Source organism: Dermacentor andersoni, chromosome 5 (assembly GCF_023375885.2).
Source record: "Dermacentor andersoni chromosome 5, qqDerAnde1_hic_scaffold, whole genome shotgun sequence".
NCBI lineage: Eukaryota > Metazoa > Arthropoda > Arachnida > Ixodida > Ixodidae > Dermacentor > Dermacentor andersoni.
In genome coordinates this window covers 26594777-26604230 of record NC_092818.1, presented here as the reverse complement: position 1 = coordinate 26604230, position 9454 = coordinate 26594777, and positions in this window count along the sequence as shown.

The window sequence follows — 9454 nt, the reverse complement described above, 5'->3', positions numbered from 1 at the left end:
TTTATTCTCAGAATTTTGCGACGTAGCTTAAGTTCCTGGATATTATTCTTTTGCATCATAAAGGTTGGGGAGTCCGTCATGCGGTATCGAGAAAAGATAAACGAATGGATTTACGTTGAATCATTTCCAGAGCATCAATGTTTTTCTTAGTGTGTGCGTCCCAAATAACACATGCGTGTTCGAGGGCAGGTCTAATGCTCGAATTATAGGCCACCAGCTTGACGGATGGAGGGGCTTGTCGTAGTTTATATCTTAGGATATCTGAGTTTATATCTGGACAGGCCGCTATTGGAATATGAACCTGGCAATGTTTAACGCTAGAGCGTTATCTAGTGAGGCGAGTCTAGCAGTGCTGTTGGAGGAATTAGAGGGCAGTAAATTAGATATAATAGGGCTCAGTGAAGTTAGGAGGCCCAAAGAAGCATATACAGTGCTAAAAAGCGGGAACGTCCTGTGCTACCGGGGCTTAGCGGAGAGACAAGAACTAGGAGTCGGATTCCTGATTAATAAGAATATAGCTGGTAACATACAGGAATTCTACAGCATTAACGAGAGGGTGGCAGGTCTTGTTGTGAAACTTAATAAGAGGTACAAAATGAAGGTTGTACAGGTTTACGCGCCTACAACCAGTCATGATGACCAGGAAGTCGAAAGCTTCAAGGAAGACGTGGAATCGGCGATGGGTAAAGTGAAAACAAAAAACACTATACTAATGGGCGACTTTATTGCCAAGGTAGGCAAGAAGTAGGCCGGGAGACAAGGCAGTGGGGGAATATGGCATAGGCACTAGGAATATCAGGGGAGAGTTATTAGTAGAGTTTGAGGAACAGAATAATATGCGGATAATGAATACCTTCTTCCGCAAGCGGGATAGCCGAAAGTGGACGTGGAGGAGCCCGAACGGCGAGACTAGAAATTAAATAGACTTCATACTCTGCACTAACCCTGGCATCATACAAGATGTGGACGTGCTCAGCAAGGTGCGCTGCAGTGACCATAGGATGGTAATAACTCGAATTAGCCTAGACCTGAGGAGGGAACGGTAGAAACTGGCACATAAGAAGCCGATCAATGAGTTAGCGGTAAGAGGTAAAATACAGGAATTCCAGACCAAGCTACAGAACAGGTATTCGGCTTTAACTCAGGCAGAGGACCTTAGTGTCGAAGCAATGAACGACAATCTTGTGGGCATCATTAAGGAGTGTGCAATGGAAGCCGGTGGTAACTCCGTTAGTCAGGATACCAGTAAACTATCGCAGGAGACGAGAGATTTGATCAACAAACGCCAATGTATGAAAGCCTCTAACCCTACAGCTAGAATAGAACTGGCAGAACTTTCTAAGTTAATCAACAAGCGTAAGACAACTGACATAAGGAAGTATAATATGGATAGAATTGAACATGCTCTCAGGAACGGAGGAAGCCTAAAAGCAGTGAAGAAGAAACTAGGAAATGGCAAGAATCAGATGTATGCGTTAAGAGAAAAAGCCGGCAATATCAATACTACTATGGATGAAATAGTTCAAGTGGCTGAGGAGTTCTATAGAGATTTATGCAGTACCAGTGGCACCCACGACGTTAATGGAAGAGAAAATAGTCTAGAGGATTTCGAAATCCCACAGGTAACGCCGGAAGAAGTAAAGAAAGCCTTGGGAGATATGCAAAGGGGGAAGGCAGCTGGGGAGGATCAGGTAACAGCAGATTTGTTGAAGGATGGTGGGCAGATTGTTCTAGAGAAACTGGCCACCCTGTATACGCAATGCCTCATGACCTCGAGCGTACCGGAATCTTGGAAGAACGCTAACATAATCCTAATCCATAAGAAAGGGGACGCCAAAGACTTAAAAAATTATAGACCGATCAGCTTACTGTCAGTTGCCTACAAACTATTTACTAAGGTAATCGCAATAGAATCAGGAACACCTTAGACTTCTGTCAAGCAAAGGACCAGGCAGGATTCCGTAAAGGCTACTCAACAATAGACCATATTCACACTATCACTCAGGTGATAGAGAAATGTGCGGAATATAGCCAACCCTCATATCTAGCTTTCATTGATTACGTGAAAGCGTTTGATTCAGTCAAAACCTCAGCAGTCATGGAGGCATCACGGAATCAGGGTGGAGACGAGCCATGTGTAAAAATACTGAAAGATATCTATAGCGGCTCCACAGCCTCCATAGTCCTCCATAAAGAAAGCAACAAAATCCCAATAAAGAAAGGCGTCCGGCAGGGAGATACGAGCGCTCCAATGCTATTCACAGCGCGTCTACAGGAGGTATTCAGAGACCTGGATAGGGAAGAATTGGGGATAAGAGTTAATGGAGAATACCTTAGTAACTCGCGATTGGCCGATGATATTGCCTTGCTTAGCAACTCAGGGGACCAATTGCAATGCAAGCTCACTGACCTGGAGAGGCAAAGCAGAAGAGTGGGTCTAAAATTAATCTGCAGAAAACTAAAGTAATGTTTAACAGTCTCGGAAGAGAACAGCAATTTACAATAGGTAGCGAGGCACTGGAAGTGGTAAGGGAATATATCTACTTAGGACAGGTAGTGACCGCGGATCCGGATCATGAGACTGAAATAATCTGAAGAATAAGAATGGGCTGGGGTGCGTTTGGCAGGCATTCTCAGATCATGAACAGCAGGTTGCCATTATCCCTCAAGAGAAAAGTTTATAACAGCTGTGTCTTACCAGTACTCACGTACGGAGCAGAAACCTGGAGGCTTACGAAAAGGGTTCTACTTAAATTGAGGACGACGCAACGAGCTATGGAAAGAAGAATGATTGGTATAACGTTAAGGGATAAGAAAAGAGCAGATTGGGTGAGGGAACAAACGCGAGTTAATGATATCTTAGTTGAAATCAAGAAAAAGAAATGGGCATGGGCAGGACACGTAATGAGGAGGGAAGATAAGCGATGGTCATTAAGAGTTACGGAATGGATTCCAAGGGAAGGAAAGCGTAGCAGAGGGCGGCAGAAAGTTAGGTGGGCGGATGAAATTAAGAAGTTTGCAGGGACAACATGGCCACAATTAGTACATGACCGGGGTTGTTGGAGAAGTATGGGGGAGGCCTTTGCCTTGCAGTGGGCGTAACCAGGCTGATGATTATGATGATATCTTAGGAAGCATAACTTACGGAAGGCGGATGCGCATATGTTAGATATGTGGTTATTCCAATTGAGATTCTTTGTTATTGTTACGCCAAGATAGTTATATTCGCTGACTTCTTTGAGTGGGTGAGATGATAGCGCGTATGGAAAAGAGAAGGAATTTTTCTTTCTTGTTACATTCATGTACACTTTTTTTCGAAGTTTAGCTTGATACCCCATTGGTATCACCACTGATAAACATTATTAATGCAATTATTTAGAAGCACCTGATCGTATACGCTATCAATTTCCTTAAACATAACGCAATCGCCAGCGAATAGCCTTATTTCGACAGGTTCAGGGATAACATCAACAATGTCATTAATATATATTAAAGAAAGCAAAGGTCCTCAAACATATCCCTGAGGAACACCTGATGTAACCGGAAGTTTGGTGAGCAGTAATCGTTTATATTAACGAACTGTGTGCGATTAAAAAAGTAAGCGGAAACCCAATCCACAATAAAGTTTGGAAAGCCAATATTTTGAAGTTTGAAAATCAGTTTAGCGTGAGAACTAAATCAAAGGCTTTCATGAAGTCCAAAAAAATAACATCAATTTGTCCGGATTTATCTAGAATAGTTGCGAAAGTATGTACGACTGAGACCAATTGAGTAACAGTGGAAAAACCCTTCCTGAAACCATGTTGAAAAGGGGTTAATATATTCCTATTGTTTAGAAAATCAGTGATATAGTTGGCTATGATATGCTCAAGAATTTTGCAACAGGAAGAAGTGAGAGATATGGGACGACAATTTGAGACGAATGACTTATCCCCTGTTTTGAATACTGGCACGATTCGCGCTGTTTTCCAATCGGCGGGTATGCTGGATGAACGTAGGGAAGCAAGGAAGATGATTACAAAATAGCTGGCAACCATAAACGCATTTTGGATATTATCAGGGCCTTGTGAAGGTTTAGACTTTAAATTGAGGAGCATAGACACCACGCCTGATAATGATACAATGTGGGAGTCAAGATGACATGACGTGGTATCGACGCATGCGGCATCGCAAGCCTTTGGGAAAACGCTCTGAAAGTAAACGTTAAAATGCAAGCGATTCTTTGTTTATCTGTAACTAGGGTGTCGTTATGCATTATTTGTGTAACGCCCTGTTTTTTCTGGCACAAGTGGGACGAGAATTTTTCAGGGGCGGTCAGGATAAAGTTTGGCAGCGTATGTTGAAAATAGTCCTGCTTTGCACGGCTTACAGCTTGGTTGACTAGTGTCTAATTAGTTCGGATAACGCTGTGGGAGGCAGCGCGCCATCTTAACCGTTTTAGTTTTCTTTTCTTGTGCAAGATGTCGCGCGTTATCCACAGGTTCTTTTTCTTCATCTTTTTCGTTTTATTTGGCACAAACTTATCTATGCAGTACAAACATAACTGTTTAAATTTATCCCATAGCTCTGAAACATCAGGCGCACCAAAACTGCTGAGGTTTAAGATCAAGATAGTCTAAAATACTTTCATCTTCAGCACGAAATAAAGTTTTTAATAGTCACTGTTTTTATAGGAGAACTATTTCGTGCTTTTAGAGGACATGAGAATTTCAACATGTAGTGATCTGAAAGACCTGGTTCGACTGACACAGAAGAAATTTCCATACAACGGCTTACAAAAACAAGATCCTATATTGAGGACGAACTGCCTTGAATACGAGTAGGTTGCTTAACCAATTGCTGCAGGTTCCTACACAACATTAAGTCTAGTACACTCTGATTGTGCACGCTATGCTCATGAGAAGCAAAAGGATTGTTTCAATCAACACCAGGGAGGCTGAAATCGCCTCCAATAATTATTTTCTCCTGTGGGAAATTCGACATGCGTTCGTATAGATCATGTAAAAACTGCGGGGGTGCATCGGGAGGACGATACACTGCGAATAGTAATAAAGAAAGTCCCAGCATGACAACTTTAACGAAATACTTTCATGATTGTCGATTTGTCTTAGAAGAGTTGCTGGAATGTTTTGTTTAACCAAGACGGTGACGCCGCCCCCTCCCCCTTGTATTCCTATCCCGCCTAAAAATTTGGTAGGAAGGTGGAAAGATGTTGTCGTGAATGTCATCACGGAGCCAAGTTTCCGTGATCACGACGACATGAGGGCTGTATTCCAGAATGATGGCTTCAAGCTGATCACTTTTATTCGCAACACTGCGCGCGTTTATATTTAACAGACGCAGCTCTTCAGTACATGAAGTTTCCTGTCAATTTTTGCTGAAGGTTCTTTGACGGCTAACCAATCCTACCCTAGAATTGACGTCATCTACCCATGCGTATAAGTCATTGTCTTAGCGCAGTTTATCATGCTGAAGAGTCAGTTTCTTGCCCTGCTGCTTTTCTATTTTGGTGCTTTGTCATATCAGCTTGCGTTTCCTTAGTGTGTCCGCCGAATAATCATTCTGAATGGAAATTTTTATTCCCCTGAGCTTTCGCGCGTTTTTTATAACTTCCTGTTTTTCGTTGTAATTTTGAAAGAATACAATCAGTGGTCATTTCTTTCCCGCCTTTCCAATGCGATGTATTCTTGCGATAAAGCAACGTGTTACATTGAGTATCTTACAAAAAATATCTTCAATCACTTTTGCGCGAAGAGCTGTCTCATTTTCACCCCTGTCTTCTTGTATGCCAAAGATAACCAGATTTGAGCGTCTGATCCTGTCTTCAAGGTCTACTACTTTAGCTTGAAGCAACTTTACTGTCTGTTCTAGGCTGTCAACTCGCAAAACGCGCCTTTCCAAATCGCTGAAACGCTCATTAAGGTCAGAAATCATTTTTCCTATGTCACTCTGCTGATTCTTCAGGGTGGCTATCTCTGTGACTTGCTCCTTCTGCACGTCAAATAGTTGGGTCAATAAAGTTTTCGTGTCAAAGACCCGGGTTCACCTCAATGTTCCCACACAATAAAAGTTCACATGCACAAAGAACTTCGCATGCAATCTCAACGCACTGGCATAGGCACGGCAGGACCAGGAGGCCATGGTAGTCACTTTTGATTGTGCTATAGTGAACACTAACCTGCACAAAGCAGAAGAACGGCTTGTGAGGCCACAATGCGACGCTCGGTCTGCCGCACCCACTAAAGTCATAGTGATGCCGCATGTCTCTTATGAAGGCATCCGAAGAAATCACATGGGAGGGAGGCGTAGCTGTGATGTCGATATCGTGCAGCCATGAGCACAGCTGATACGGTGCATGATGCGTCGCTGAATCCATCGGCCACGCGCTGCGTTGAATCCGCTCCGGCTGGAAGGTTGGAAGTTGGGTCAATAAAACCTGCACAAAGCAGAAGAACGGCTTGCGAGGCCACATTGCGACGCTTGGTCCGCCGCACCCACTAAGGTCATAGCGATGCAGCATGTCCCGTATGAAGGCATCCGAAGAAGTCACATGGGAGGGAGGCGTAGCTGTGAGTCTTGCAAGAGCTGAGTCCTACAAGTGAGTCTTGTTGCTGGAAGCACTACGTAAGCCAATTCTTGTAGAAGAAATTAACATTGCTAGCGGTCAGCGACCCTTTCCGGAATAAGAAATCGGATGAGGTGGGTCAGTTTCTGCATGGCAGTGACGATGTTAGTTATACTTTTTGGGTTGATATAAAAAATTTATTCTATTCAGTGCTGCAACGTGAACTTTTGTCTTCGGTTAATTCATGCATTGAGGAAAACGGTGCGATAGCGTTCCAGAGTGATGTGGGACTCTCAGTGGGGAATTTCTTAAGTCTTTAGGGCTACTACCTTAACGTAAGGGTTATTGTTTTTATTGAGCAGCCTTTTTTACAACGGTATGGCATTTTTATTGGGTCATGTGTAGCTCCAGTTCTCTGTGATATTTCTCTGTGATATACACACTACCGCCCTTTTTCTTTGTCTGTTTCAGCTATAATAATTGAGACGACATGCAGTTCCTCAGAAATAGCTGAAATTAGGATTGCTGATAGATCAGTGAGGCTCCGTACCATGTACGTTAAGACGAGACTGGGCTGAAATAAGGATTGCTGATAGATCAATGAGGCTCCGTATCATGTGCGTTAAAACTAGTCTGCGTTCTAACAGTGATTGAGACAGTCGAAGAGTCAGACTTCGTAACTGAATTGTTCAAGTTGTAGTGCATTTGTTTTATCTGCCATGTATATAGAAAAGTTTACCTACAAATATTTTTTGTACGCCTGATCTCCATGGCTTTCTGTCTGCGTTCGATCAACAACTGCCGATCATCGTCCGAGAAACTTCATGTTCCAACGGAGAAGCGAGGACAATAGACGAACGAAAACATTGCTCAGAGTAAACAGTAAGTTTATAGCATTTTGCATCAAACTGCAACTGACGTCACTTGCTAGAGCTAGTGGAGTAAGTGGAACCAAATGTGTAACAGCATTTTCTACTGCAGGGACGCGCAAACCAGATATACCTTTCAGAACCACTATAAGTGAGCCTGGTTGCTGGTAGCACGACGTAAGCTAATTCTTGCAGAAGAAATTAAAATTGCTAGCGGGGAACTACCCTTACCGGACTAAGAAATTGGGTTAAGTGGGTAAGTTTCTGCATGACAATAAAGATGCTGATTATGCTCTTTGTGTCGACATAGATGGATGGATGGATGAATGCAAAACTTTAATAAGGTCCTGAGGTACGCGACTCAGCGCGATGTGGGCCGCTCCCACGTTGGGACAGTCAGGCCTTGCCCGACCGCTGCATCGTGGGCCCTCTGGACAGCCCATAGTTGCGCCCCGGCATCCGGGCTCTTGATAGCGGAGAGCCACTTGTCTTCATTGATTTGTTCTGTGCCTCGTAACGAGGGGCAACGCCAGAGCATATGGTCTAGGCTAGCGATGTCATTGCAGTGCCTGCAAGAACTAGAGGCATAGGTGTCGGGATAAATTTTGTGGAATAAAGCCGGGTTGGGATATGATCCTGTTTGCAATAATCTGAGGGTCAATGCCTGCGCTCTGTTTAACTTCTTGTGTGGAAGGGGAAAGTCTCTCCTGCCGAGATAAAAGTGCTGCGCAATTTTGTTGTATGTGGTCGGTTGATCTCTGTTCTCCACCACTGCGGGCCGGCGTTGGAGTTCTCCATGGTCGCGGAAAGTGAGACCTCGCGCCTTGGAGTGGGCCAGCTCGTTGAGGTTTGTGGGGCCTCCCATGATGGATCCCATGTGAGCGGGGAACCACGTGAGAGTGTGGGTGGCGATGCTTTTGCCGTGGAGGATGCGACAGGCTTCCTTACACACGGCGCCAACGCTGAAGGCGCGGATGGCTGCCCTGGAGTCGCTAAAGATATTGGCATGTCCGTCGTCCAGGAGGGCCAAGGCAATGGCCACTTGCTCGGCCGCACGCGACGACGTGCTTCGTACCGAAGCGGCGTTAACAGTCGAACCCCTGTGGTTGATTGACACTACCGTGAAATTGTTGCTGTTGCCATACTGGGCCGCGTCAATGAAGCAGCTGCTGCCAGGGAGTTCTGTTGCGCGGCGTAGGAGCGCCACCGCTCTGGCCTTCCTTCTTTCTACGTTGCGCTGTGGATGCAAAAGATTTATTCTATTCAGTGCTACAGCCGGAACTTTTGTCTTCGTTTAATTCATTGACTGAGGATAACGGTACGATTGCGTTCCAGAATGATGTGGGACAATCAGTGGGGAATTTCTTAAGTCCCTTGAAATGTTACCTTAACGTTGCATTTATTGTTTTTAGTGGCCAGCCTTTTTTACAACGGAATGGCAATTGTATTGGGTCATGTGTTGCTCCAGTTCTCTGTGATAATCTTTTGGCTAATGTAGACCTGTCTTTAGACTATGTTTTTAAGAAGAGGAATATTTGAAGAGTTTTAAGTACGTTGAATATTTTTTAGTTTTTTTTACTGTATGACTCATCCTACCGGGATAAGGTTAATAAGATCTTAAATGATTTGAAGCAACACGGACAAGCACTTGTTCTTACTCTCGAGCTACCTCATAATAATATTTTGCAGTTTTTGGACCTTAGGCTCCATGTTCGCGATAGACGTGTGATGGGCTTACCAACCACCGGCACAAAAGGAGCTCTTGGCGTCTAAGTCGGCTCATGCCAAAGTTGTAAAACGAAGAATTGCGTCTTATTGTATGGACTCGCCTCTCAAGACATCGTGCGTGCATAAAATGCAGCATAGCTTTACTGATTAGGCGCACCGACTTTTGGCAACAGGTTTGCCTTTGTCGCTCCTGACTGCAGTTGCCGAGGCCTTTATAAAATATTATGGGGTTTTTACGTGCCAAAACCACTTTCTGATTTTGAGGCACGCCGTAGTGGAGGACTCCGAAAAT